Source organism: Molothrus aeneus, chromosome 3 (genome assembly GCF_037042795.1).
Source record: "Molothrus aeneus isolate 106 chromosome 3, BPBGC_Maene_1.0, whole genome shotgun sequence".
Taxonomy (NCBI): Eukaryota; Metazoa; Chordata; class Aves; order Passeriformes; family Icteridae; genus Molothrus; species Molothrus aeneus.
In genome coordinates this window covers 83,502,015-83,516,199 of record NC_089648.1, presented here as the reverse complement: position 1 = coordinate 83,516,199, position 14,185 = coordinate 83,502,015, and the positions used below count along the sequence as shown (strand labels likewise).

The 14,185-nt window shown below is 36.6% G+C and overlaps 1 protein-coding gene across 3 annotated transcripts in view; it reads right to left on the bottom strand.

Moving 5' to 3' along the window:
• Positions 1-14,185, bottom strand: part of DLGAP2 (DLG associated protein 2) — a 453,649-nt gene that overhangs the window by 314,581 nt on the left and 124,883 nt on the right. The window contains exon 1 of one of the 3 annotated variants that reach the window (XM_066547285.1): positions 2,642-2,780. The exons of the other annotated variants lie outside the window; for them this stretch is intronic. The gene's annotated coding sequence lies outside the window, so the exon portion shown is untranslated. Of the gene's footprint in view, positions 1-2,641; positions 2,781-14,185 lie in introns of those variants that run through there. 3 annotated transcript variants of the gene reach the window in all.

Sequence of the window (14,185 nt, the reverse complement as noted above, 5' to 3'; positions counted from 1 at the left end):
AAACTTGAATGTACCAAAGTCCAGTTATTTGTGATTTTCCTTGATGAACTCCAGCATAAACTCAAGCTTTTCTTCTTGAAACCAGAACCAAACTATTAACTACTTAAATTTATTGCAATGACAAGGCCAAGAGCAAAAAATTAAATATCCAAGATGAAAAATCCAAGTATATAGATCAAAAAGTTTTCAGAAAAAATATGACTGAGATTTCCAACACATTGACAATAATAGAATGCCAGAAATAATAAGCAAAATTTGTGGAGCATAACTAACATGACGTAATCTATGCCACGGAGTTCTATGACTCCTCCACATAAAATTTAAAAACTTATTTGATAAGGCAGAAGTGAAACATTGTATGCTCTGTGGTATGGTCATTTCTCTTTCTGTATATTCTTTTAATTTTAAGAACTGCATATACTGTTTTAAACATAACGGATGGGTTGCTTTTATTTATCTGCCCTTCAGTGTTCTTATTGCTCCAACTATGTTGATTATATTTTCTGTTATTTTTAGATTATTTTATTATTTATAACAAGCAGCTGCTTTCCTTTAGTGGGAATTATAATAGATGCAAAACTGGTAAAAATTATTAATGCACTTTTGGTTTTTTGGAAAATAAAATTTCAAAATAGCAGGTAGGCTAGTCAAAGCCTAGTGACTACACAATTATTTTTTTATCTTTGTTCCCCAAAAGATGCACCCTGAAAACCAGTCAATATCTGAGATTTGATCAGCTAAGCTACCTAACAGTTGTATGTCTGAAATACAGCACATACAATTTGGCCTCTACTCATTATCTGCCTCTTTCCTTAGCTTTCGCTTAATACACACAAAGGAAATCTGTGGAAATATTTTCATTGTTCTAGATCACTTTAAGAAGCCTTTACAGTAAAAATGCTTCTGTGAAACATATTAAGTAAATCTCATTATGTAACTATTTCAACAAAATAGTCTATAATCTGTGTTTTTTCTTGAAAAAGCAAACAGTAATATCAGGCTCAGTACTGCTGCTTAATCTGCTCATGTGTTGAAGCACCTTCACCTGCCTGCTAGTATTTTAAAATAGCATGTTTTGTTCAAAAAAATGATGCCATTAGTCACCAACTTCGCTAAACATACAGATTTTGTATACCTAGCAAAACTATTGTTTGACTGTTTTCACAATTCGAGATACCTTTTAAAGTGTACTGTACTGGGAACTACATGATCATGTTGGTCACTTGTTGCTAAATAGAAAGGATGTAGTCTGTCTCAAATGACAGGGAAACATGACAGATATGGATCCATGAACTAATTGTGATCAAATGCAGGAACTGATATTAATGCATGCCTGTAAAATAATCATGTTGATACCACAGAAATAAAACCTTCAAACTTCTCCACAGCAATGAAAAAACAACAGAAATTGCAACTTGTGAATTGATGACAGCCAGTCTGAACCTTTGTTCTTATTTTATACAGACCTCTATTTTTTTTTTCCTTTGAGGCTTTGGTCCTGCATAAACTTTTAAAGAGCAACCTATTTTACCTGCACATCAGAAATCTATACTGGCAAATAGAAATCTATTGATTTTTTGGATAGGCATATCCAAAACTAAAAGGGCTAATACTCATGGGAAAAGGAACACCCCAGACCTCTACTGTTGAAAAGTTTAGAGCATGAGAAGGAGGAAAATACATACAGAGAATTCTTCCCATATTGAAACATTCATTTCAAGGCATTTGAACCCTATTCACTTGCTGCAAAGTTGCCAGTTCCAAAACCAGGATTGAATGAATTTTACTGAAGACCCAGTAACCTAGTGATCCTCCAGACCTCTGCTTAAAGGTATGTTTCTCAAAAAACATCTTATATCAAATCTTAACCCTTACTGTGCAATTAATATTAGGTATCTAAAAGAGTGCATACTGTGTGTGTGATCACAGCACTTTTTAAAGCTCATTAAATAATATTTCTGTTCAATAGCATTTTTTGTTAGCAACATTTTTAAAATGTAAAGGCTCTCATGACAGTGCAGCAAATATATGGGGGTTTTGGCTCTTATCTCATGTAGTGCACTTGATAAGGAGTACTACTGAATCTTCTGCACGCTGCATTACAAAGAAAACTGTCTTTCTGTAAGGCATTTTCTCTCCACTGCTTTCACACAAAATAAGGGCTCTTGCAGCTGAATGTATCTGGCTGTATTAATACTCAAATAAAAACTGAAACCCTTCTACTTTATCTGAAGTATAAAGCCCTGAAAAGATTTTTGCCTTTTCAATTGTGTTCACTGTAATAAAGGTTAATATTGAACTGAACTTATCGTAATCTAGCATCACATGTTAAGTTCCAAATCTCTGCATGTGATCTATTTTCTTCTTTATTGTTGAAATTAGAGAATAGGTAAAAAGATGGCAATATTATTAAAAATATCACAGCAAAAGCATTTTACTTAAAGACAGTTCAAACCTATTGCTTTCATGAGTAGGATAAAAAACATGGTGCAAAGTGCTCAGGAGAGGGAAGGGACTAGCATCTGTTGAAAATTAACTACTTCAACATTAATTAACACATCATTTTCTACCTGATGAGATGGTGTTGTAGAAAGTATAAATTCAAGGCACAAGAGTAAGAAATGAGTCATCTTTGACTTACCGTATCAAAGACTATTGCTGTATTGCAGTCAGCATCCAAACACAGAGCATGAAGCTTCTCACAAATCAGAAAAAATATACAATCAATGAACAAGTCAAATTCATTGTAAAAATAAAGGCCAGAGATTAGAGTATGTATCCAAGGGTCTGGTTAGTCACAGCTTTGACTAGCCTGCTACAGAGCTCTGCAAAACAAGTATACTGCAGCAGTGTGGCAAGCATAGGATTGCAATGCATGTCCCATATATTCAAGCATAATGGAAAACATGGTCTGGAGCTTATTCCATGTGGAAGTGGGGTTTGTTTTATGCAGGCAGAAAAAAGAAAGGTTCTTTTCCCACATAATAGAATTAGAAATGAAGATTTTTCTTGATTATTGTACACAATAATTCCCCAGGATATCAATTACATAAAGCAGGTGCCTCTGTCTCCTGTTTCCCAGATAAATGCCTGTAATCTCATTTCACAAATGATCCTATTTAGACAGGAGCCACCTATTGTGATGATATCATTTGCTCTAGTATCCATAAATGGGCAACTTCCTACAAAACGTCATGACTACTGACGACACAAATTTTTATAATATTGAGTGGGCAGGGTGGCTGATGGGGTCCCATCAATCTACAGCAGCTTCTTCTGATGTGATACCACGAATCCTGCATAATCACATAAAAGACTGTAAATGAAGAGGAGCATTAAACCTCTCTAGTAAAGCTCATTAAAAAAAAAAAAAACCAAAACAACCAAAAAAAAACCCAAACAAAACCCCCACACCTAAAACTGGGAAAAAAACCCTGGAGAGGTAGTAAAGGCAGATAAAACATAATGACAGAGCAGTGGCACCTTTTCAAATGCCTTCGGCACTCTCAAGGATACTGGTAGATATGAACAAAATCACTCTCAGTTAAGAAGTGTAGCTGTCAGTTTCTTTTTAACAAATAATAAAAGACTGGATATCCTTTTCCCTTGCAAATTTAAAATATGCACTGACAGCAAAAAGGACCAGTGCTTCAGTGATACACAAATTAGCCCACTCTTAGTGAATATTTTTCAGAATTAACAGCTGCTTGTCACAGGAGCTTGGAATATGAACAGTGTATCAAATTACCCTCAGACTCTGAAATCCAGGCTGCTAGACAGGGTTGCTGCATGCACCAGCTACATGGATTTAATTTCTTACATCAGTCTTTTCTTAAGAAAAGCCATTCCATTAAATATATGTATTTGGGAAATATTATAATACTCACAGATAGCTGAAATTAGTCTCCATCTGCCCGCTTTAACACACAGAGATGTGAGGAGAGTTAAAGGTGAAAGTGCGCACTTGCCTACCCACCCTTTTCCCCAGGGGACTCAGTTGTGCCTAGAGGCTAAAGCAAATTGCCTAAGAACTTGTATTTAATATTTTTCCTGGCAGAAGTTGGTAAGAACTTCAGAAGAAGGTCCCCTGGTTAAAAAAAATAACCTCAGGGAATTTTTCAACAGGATCTCCACAAATCTTGGTTTACTTACTCCTGCTTTGAACAGACTAAGCTGCATCTAAACAGCTTCTTAATTCACGGGAAGAAATGCATTAGGATCCATCTGCATTCACGTTTGGACAGTGCTCACCAGAACACCAGTCAAGCTGGGGTTTCAGGGTGGAAAACTTTAAAGCTTAAAAGCAAAAACCCTGAGAGGAGTTTATATACATTTCCACTGATGTAGTTCCAGCAAAACAGTCCACTTCTTGAAATCCAGCCCCTCCACTGCACATTCCCTTCTAATACTTTGCCTTTATTTTATATTTCTTTGGACCAGGGACCGCCCTCTAGTAAATTTCTGTATTACACATAGAGAGGGTCTCAAAGGCAAGGCAGTGCAAATTTTAATAATAAAAGCAACTCTTTCAGAGTTGACTCCTACCAGAGTGACTCACTTCAGGTCTAGATAGGTTGAAAGCAAAATCTGAACACAGCATCCATGGCTACAAGACGCAGTATACTGTCAAAGCAGAGAAGTCAACGGGTTTTTTACAGGCACCCTAAAGAGAAGAACTCACTCCTCAGAGATTGAAAACATTGGAGAAAACAACTTCAGAGCGCCGAGTAGCCATTTAGACATAAGCAGGTTCTTTCCTTCTCCCTCCTTCCCTCCTGTGCTTGTCTTCCAAGACAAGACTAGCTGATTTCTTTAAATATGCTGTTTAGGAAAAGACAGAAGCACAGCTTTGGCTCTGGATATCATAACCCCTTCATTTCAGTACTGGGTGGAAATAGAAAAGCATATACTCTGTGTATCCAGATGGCATAAATATTTTCCATGTGTTTCCATGACAAAAGACAAAGATAACACAAGAAACAGTTAGAAAGTAGAAGTGCGTGTGAGTGTAACTGAGATTGATGGTCCAGAAGTTTCTCTCTTGGCTAGATAAAAGCTGATTGAATGGAAATGAGGAGAAGAAAAAAAGACAGAAAATAGCTAAAAATAAAATTAATCACTGCTTCATCAAATTCAGTCCTGCCTTGGGAAACACCAAATGTCAGAATTTCTTGATAATGTACAGTCTTTCAAGGCTGTTCCTGGGATGTAGTAGGCAAGTGCATGCTTTCTTAAAACAATACCTTTTTCAGCATCTGAGCTAAAGGATATCACCACTCTTCTTAACCTAGATTTGAGCTTACCATGAACACAGTGATGTGCTCAGAGCTCATTCCTGTGCAGAGGAGAAAATTAAACATGATCCATGGAAGATGCCTCGATGGTTCTGATCTGTGCTTTAAGGCTTCTAAGCTTTATAAAACATCGTGCTAAAGAGAATGGACCATCATTTCTAGCAGTTCCCATTTATTTAGGGAGATATTGTGGGAAAATACTCCAAGAATATTGCTGTCTCAGGAAGGGCCTGAAGGATTATACTGAAAGGATGAGTCACTCCAGTGAAAGCAATGCACTTGGTCATGGAGAGATTGTCATAAACCACAACATCAAATACTAAGTAGGCAAATACAGTGGACATCTAATAAAACTGTAGACCACACGACAGAATATTCTACCCCTCTTAAGGTCTTTCCTTTACATGTGAGATCTTTGAAATACCCTGATATCCTAACAAATAAGTCTAAATGTCCTTAAACCACCTTTGAAATTTCTACTGGTCTTCCTTTTGTTTGGTTTGTTCTTTCTACCATAACTGGAAACTAGATCCTTCCAGACATTACAGACAGGTGATAAATCTGAACATTTCTGGGCTAAGAATTAGAAAGGCTGGATCCTCTTTAAAATGTCTGGGCTTTCCACTAATTAGAGTTGAAACCTAAGTTATAGAACACCAGTGGATTATTGAGACTCCATTCTGAAAGGCAGGAGACAGAAGGAGGTTGCCTTATAAAACACCTACTGATATTTTAGTAGATAGTCTCTAAAGCAGAGACAAAACAAATTGTTTCAGTTAAATGAGTTTTTCTGCTGGTTTGAGTAACAAGAGACCCTACCATCTCCAGTAAGTATCATTGTAACATATATTAATTATACCAAACCAACAAAAAATTATGCTAAAAATATTTTCAATGCTGTCCTTTTAAATTGCAAACAGCTAACAATCAGTACAAATAAAAAGTGAATTACATGTCATCTTTTCCCAGAAGCAGAATAAGAAAACAGCTACTGCACATTGTGTGATGCTTCCTTTAATTGTATTACTTAGGCCACCCCATGTGCATATCGATTAACAAGGCTCACACTAACTAAAACAAGGAAAAGCTTTATAAGAACTTGCACTTCTACTTCTTTCTGTAGCAAACAAACAGGAAAATTAAGCAAGAGTCTTGGACAAGGAAATTTTAGTCTGCTATCCTCCCTAATGATTGCAGCCAAGATTAAAAATGCTAAGGGCTAGAAGTTTTATTCTCATTCTTTTAGTCAGATCTACTCATGCATAAATCTCTTGAGGAGCTGAGCTGAACTGATGGGATCCATTGAACCAGCAACAGGCACCACATTTCTGTACCTAAGCAAAGATTCTCCCTTAAATCCCTCTGAGATTCATCACTTTTTCTTTTCAACAGCACTATAGAAAACACAAATAGGGGTTTCAGCCTCATTAGGCCAAATTTAATTTGTTGTAATATAGCAATGTTGATGAAGAATAATGTGCAGTTTTTAATTACCTGTCAAAAATCTATTTCCCAACAAAAAGCTAGAAATATCAATTACAGTTATCACAACTAAATAAATTCTTAAGAATGATAATAATCACAGTAAATTATTACTTATTGCACTTTTTTCTTCTTACCAACATCTCCACAGAGCTTTAGTTAGAGACTGTTAATATCCTCTCCTTCCTTCCTTCCTTCCTTCCTGAGCTTGCTTCCTTCCTTCCTTCCTTCCTTCCTGAGCTTCCAGCCATTTCTTTGCAGTAGAATTCTCAGAATGTACTCAAGAAAATGGCATTTCAAAATTATTATTGTAAATGAAAAAGAAAAAGTAACCACCTGGTCTCCCTGCATGTTTAAGCTTAGAGCAGTTAAAAAAGTTATCTACTTTGCACTGTTTCATTTTGACAAACTTTATAACAGGGCAATTATTTTTACCAATTTTTCTCAATTAACACTGCTTCAGAAACCACTAATCTGAGAATGTTTGTGTAGGCTTTTGACTTTTTTTTTTTTAAGCAAAAATAGTTATTAGTGATTTGTGATAAATGACAGGCTTTATTTTTTCTATCTTTTTGTTTTCCAGTCTATGTCCTTTGTCAAACACAGTTCCTTCACTTGCAGTCCTGTTTTCCTTGCCTTTACTTCCCCTTTTCCTCCTTCCCAATTTTCTAAGTTCAAATAGACAAAAAAGTGATGTGAAAATAGATTTTAAAAATTATCTTTTCCTATCTGGTTTTTGATTTTACACATATCTGATGTCTTTGAAAGATGATCAGTAGACTTTATGACAAAACAGAAGATGCTGTTCTAAAAAAGCATTCTAGAAACCATGGAAAAATAGAAAAAAGAAGAAGGACTTGAGGATGACAAGTATGATCAGGTTAAATCTCATATTAAGTCATGTGTTCTCCCTTGACAAATTTTTGGGAAAGGTGGAGAGAGACATGACAGCAGATGCTGATAGTTCAAAGGCTTTCAAAGGATCTGGAGAGCCCAAAGGAGGCACCTCACATGATGAGGCTCCAAGCTGAAGCATTGTCTCCAAGTCACAGCCATGAGAAAGAGCCTACAAGGTCTCAGTAATATTTCTTGATTATTTGCTAAATATAGCAACACAGTCTAGATCCTCTGGCACATAAATAAAATTCTGCTTCACATATTCTGTGCTTTGTTTGCCAGTATGCAAATATGGCTACTATGTCACCCCAAAATTAACTGTGTCTTGTCCTGCAACAACTAAAGTACCAGAGTTTGGACCTTTGCCAGTTGAAATGTGGGTTTGACATCATGTTCAGGTCCTTGTCGTGACTGATGATAAGCTTTGTTTTGAAGGTGAAACAAAGTCAAATTCTGTAACTTCACATGTTGCCAAGATACAACACAGCTGTCTTTTGGCCATATCTCATCAGAGGCACTGGCACTAATCCATTTCCAAGCATCCCAGCTCATAAACTCAGAACTATTATGGACTCGATAAAGTCAATCGATACATTAGTTAAGTGAGATGGAATGATTTAGCTCTTAGGGGAAAAAAAATATAGGCCTCAGTGTTATTAAATGCTGGGTTTGAGCAACCTGGAATAATGAATTACAAGAAAACCATTCAGACAGACACACCTGTCTTGGCACATTCACTTGAAATACAGCCAGGAAAACAAAGTCTTTTTGTTTTGTTTAAATAAATTGAGAGAACTTCAAATCAATGACTGCTTCTTAGTATCTATTTCACAAAAGCTTCTTGAAGAGGTTTTTTCTGAGACCCTACTTCAAACTGAGTATGTGTAACAGCTCGACAAGAACCTGGATTTGTCCCTTACAAATTTGAAAAGTCAAACTCTAAAGTATCAATGTAGGACTGACAAGTTTTTCAATGGTGGAGAAACCTATAGCATTTATACAACTTCTCCCTACTGAAAAATCTGAGCTAGACAGAAAAACATAGTATAGTGCCAATGGGAGGAAATGGGGTACTCTGGATATCATGATTTGCATTAAAAATACATTTTGACACAAATTCTCTTCAATCTTACTTAATGCTAACTTAAAGTAATAAACAGATGCATGTATTTACACACATCCAAATAACCAATAATGTATGTTGACTTAACACAATCTTTATGAGGCCTATTTTAGAAACTAATTAAATCTGTCTTTTATTTTAGAAAGTAAATAAATTTTATTTAATGCTCCTTATTTGAAGAAAAGAATATTCACAATATAGGATAGGGAAACTGCATCATTTTAACAAAAAAACCAAAACTCTGAATACTTTAATGAAATTATATACAATATGCAGTATTGCAATATTCAATACTCAAATGTACAATAATTTCATATAATAGGAGTTAAATCTCCTTCCTCCTCTATCAGGCTACCTTTTCATTTCAGAGAACCTTGTTCACATCCCAAAGGAAAGTTCCCAAGCTGACATGTACTACAAATTCAATTTTTTTTTTTCTTGAGGCTTCTAGCATAAGCTATGGCAGTGAAAATGTGCATTGAAATTACTGGTTAGCCTGACTACTAAAAATAGTTATTTCAGCCATAGAAAACAACATAGTAGAAATATACTTTCTGTAGATTATCTCTCATAAGTTTTGTGTTTCTTGCAGAAAGACAATGTGAGCAAGACTACTCATTAACAGTGGAATGCAGGAAGAAGTAAAATCCCCCACAAAGAGTTCATGAAAGCACATTACTGTATGTCTGTAAACCTGCTTTTCTCTAAGGGTGACTGAGGGCCAGAAAATGACATGACAAAGATGCACATATCCCTGATTGATTATTTAACCCTGCCAGTCTGCAAAAAAACCCCATCAGTAATAACATTAATATTCACAGTGGCACCCTTTGATGCTTTCATAATTTAGATTTGACCTCAGAGAGAAACCTGGCAAATGACTTTTGTTCCCATGTTTCTGGTCTTTTATGAAAGGACAATAAAACCCCTGCATCAGCCCTGCATCGCGACTGCCCAGCAAGCACCCACAAATGTTTGATATCCAGGATTTTGCAGTCTAGAACTGAAGCACACTGGAAAAGCTGATACGTGTAGAAGTCACTATGGTTACTGCCTACACTTTCTTTGCCTCCAATAAGATCTTTCATTTCCATAAGCATTAAAATTCACCAAATGCACCAAAATTATTCAGACAAAAAAATAGTCTCTCTGGTTTATAAGCCTTTTAGCTGTGTTGCTTTCATCTTTTTAAGTATAGGCTCTGAGCTGAGGAATATTATTCCACATCTGAATATAAGAAAAAGTATTGCAGGAGAAATCTTGTGGCGGAAATGCTTTGTGGACCCCCAGCTTCAGCAGTGTGTGTGGAACAGCTGTCTGCTGTTGGCCAGTGCAAAGCTGAAACCCAGAAAACGCTGTACATGATGCCAGAAAAAAGGCACTAGCCTGAGATTCAGCAAGCCAAATTCAGATGATTGTTGTTAGTATTATTGTAAATCTTTCCAATAATAAGAAAATTAAAAGTTCATCTTCTGTGGTTAGATTCCCTATCCATTGTAATAAGAAATAGCAGTACGTAAAACAAATTTTGGGTGGGTTTTTTTTTGGTTTTTTTTTTTTTCTTTTCTTTACCTTACAGCAATCAGAATGATTCTTTCTTTCAGTATTCTTATATAAATGTAAAGCTGGCTAGAGCCTGTAATATGTCCTGATCTCATGGTCATTCAGTGTACCAAGCTCTTTAAAATTCTATCCAGTAGCTGTGTCCCCAAGAGTCATTTAAAACATTTCCTAGTTTTATCCTTTTGCTTCAGTTAGCTTCCTACTTAAGTTCCTTCCAGCACACTGAATGATTTTGTTCCCTGATATTGCCTGTTATTTTGAAAACCTCCCTGAACCATCATTGCCAATTCTCCTACATACAAGTAGCCTATATTTTCTTTTCACCTCAAATACCTCCTTACAGCTAGTTGCTTTCAGTGTGACATGTTTGACAGATCAATATATTCTTTATCAGTTCAGTTACTTCTCTTTATTTTTCCTATATGTGATTTTGCTGATCCCTTTAGGAGAAAGTTCTTAACATTACTCTTCAATATACTCAATGAGGTCTTTTGACTGAGAACCCTTTTTCAGAAAGAGCAGGGTGCTCACTGCATACAGGACATGCAGGTAAAATACTTGACACCTTCAGCAGGAATTACACCAAACTCAGCTGTGGTTTATAGAGAAGCAGCTCCAGCAGAGGCTTATTCCTGCTGCTGAGTAGTCCCCTCAACACCCAAGTCTACAGAATCTGTTCCAGCATTGCTAGCCCCAAGGAGTCGAACAACACCCCCAATATTCACAGCTGAAACTTTCCCAAAATCATAAATACTTTCTTAAAAGGTAAATATGAAAATTTCCCTTACACTTCTGACCAAATGTCCAACCTGTACCAACTCAGAATACTGCCTATCACAACATTAGACTGGAAAATAGAGCTTTTCCCTGTAATCCCTCACTTTCATAATAACAAACTCTTGCTAAGATATTAAATGTCACACAAAACAAGAAATCAGCAGTGGTCACTTTTTCATGTATCATTTCCATATATGACACCTAGATACATTAAACAAGGGGGAAAGTACTTCCTAGAAGTTCAAAGAATTCAGCTGTTGGCTTGAAATATCAGCAATTTCTGTAGAAGTCATAGAAAAGATTAAACAATTCTCTGCTCAACATTTTCCAATGTAAATGAGAATGTGATAAAGATTTACTTCTGATGAAGTCTTAGTAAATGCACATGTATCAAGATTTTGTCAGAACCAGAAGCAGTTTAACGGGAGCTTATAAAACTTGTGGAAGCAGAGTGCACCAAAAGGCTGATATTTATTGGTAGAGTGTTACTCTGACATTTAAGCTGTTTTCTGTTATGCCTGCTTACTTACTTGTGCCCCTGTCTTATTTCCTGGGAGAAATGCCAAAAAATAAAGTGACCTCTGTATACTAACTATTAACTATGCCACATCATGTTGCTTAAAATATGTTACAACCTGATTGGCACAGAAACACATTTTGTTCTGTTTGGGAGCAGTTATAGCCAGAACAATGAAAATTCACAGCCCCAGCTTCTTGGGAAGCAAGAAATCAGCTCCAAATTTGGGTTTATATTGGAGTTCAGCTGCAGCATTACAAACCATGGCAGAGTATCTTAACTCGCAGACAAGGTAATTTGTAATGGTACAGTATTTAAAACAAGCACAGATCTTGCTCAGATTAAATTAATCCAAGTCGGGGATCAAAGACCTGTAAAGATACAAATTATTCTTTAGAAATCATTCCAAGCTGCAAACACATAGGAGACATGCCCTGACTTTACCTAAAGCACAGACAAATACACTGCAGATTCACAATCACAGCAAATAAACACACAGTATAAAGAAAACACAGCTTTAAAAAAGTTACTATCTTACAGAACACAGCTGGCTGACAGATTTAAGGAGAAAATGATGATGAGGAACAAGTGACTTCTCTAGGCCTGGAAGATGCCAAGACACAGAGTGAGCTGCGAGGGGTGAACAAGAAGAGAGCCCAGAGGAAGCCCGCCAGAGAATAGCCAGCGATGGGAGCAGGGACCAAAGCTGCTGTGAACAGGGAGAGCTGCTCGGCTGCAGCAGCACCGCACCTTGCGGGCTCTGCTTGAGCCAGCGCCGCTGGAACGCGAGTGGACGGCTCCATCTAGAGGCAAATATCCCCTGTGAGCTGTGAAACGGCATCGCTGCCACTGAAACTCCTTTCTCCCTAAGTCAGATCTACTCAAAATAGCACTCCGATTGCTGCTCTCTTGGCAGGGATGTCCAGCAGGAGGGAGCAACCTCCATCCACCTCACCATCTGCGAAGGCTGAGCAGATGAAAATGAAGCCAAGCTTTCCCTGAAATCCACCTCTCAGCTTGAATGGTCTCCCACACCAAGTCTTGCCAGATTGACTCTGCAGCATCCATAAAATGACACAGATTGAAGGCTTACTCTCATTCTGATGGCAAGAATTCTGATGGGTCCCACAGGCAAAGGCTTCCTGCGCTCCTTTACTACTTGTGTCTCATAAGAAATACAGAGTATTTCCCATGAATATCTTGATAATCTATATTCAGTATCAAACAGAGCACCAGTAGTTAACATGAAGTTAAAGAAACATTTAAAAAATAATTATTAAAAAGAGATTATTAAAAAGAACGTTTATTGTATTCACAGGGATCCACAAGAAGAGGAGAGAGAATGATGCATCTGACTCTATCTTATTAGAAGGCTAATTAGTTTATTATACAATATTATTTTATATTATATTGCACTATGTTACATCACTTTTAAACTGAATCTGCTAAGCACTCAAACCTGCACAAAACTGCACTCCACTGTACTGAATTTCATGACTGTTAGCCAACAGTCTCCACACACACACACACTTGGTCCTGATAGGCCAAGGAAACAAAACACCATCACTTTGGGTAAACAATCTTCATATTGCATTCTACTTTGGCACAACACAGCAAATAAGATAAGAATTGTGTTTTCTTTCTGTGAGGTTCAGAGAATGTGAAACCCAGAAATATTCTTGGGAAGAATTGTGCCTTGCTTTTCTCTGTGAAGAGAAATGTGGCGCTACAAATGTTTATAATCCTTTATGATGCAAAGGCCTTCTCTGTTGAACAAAGATGAAGCTATTCTTTTCTGTCCATCAATAAATATCTCCAATCACAAATTAATACTGATAACCTAGGAATATCAAATAACACACTTTTAAAATTATAAGCAAGTCTAACTTCATCCTCTCTATTGCTGGGGTCTAGACTGTGTCAAGTTATTCTTATGGAAGAGTTTCCATGAGTTTCTTCTGCACTGATCAAAAAATAAAAAGAAAAAAAGCCTTTGAGTGGATGTCTCTAAAAGCCCTTTTCTCCCAGTCACAGGCTATAGCACATATTGCAATGTAATTTTACAAGCTTAACTCCACTGTAGCTTACTGTGTGCCTAAAAGGGCCTTTTCAAATAGGCAGCAAGCAGTTATATGAATATAATTCTTCCTGTTCACTGTTTTCAGGCTTGTGGGGTATGTATCTCCAAACCTGCACTTTTTATAAATCAGTATGTTTAGATTCAGACAAGCTGTGTATCTGAGCAACAGCACAGCAAGGAGCGACTGTTGTCTGTGCATTACATTTTCTCAGATTACTCATTTATTATACAATAGTGTCCTAAATTTTACCCATCACTTTCTTCTGGTGTTTGTTAGTGAGGAAAAAAATTTGGACTCAAACTAGTTTACTTTTGCCATGATGATGTATTCTGCAAGTTAGGTATAAGTAGTTAAGATTAAAAATGTTAAGTTGATTATTGTAAGCAAGATACATTGGGGACTGAGGGAGAGAAAAAAATAATACTCCTTTTCTTATAGAAATGACTTGCAG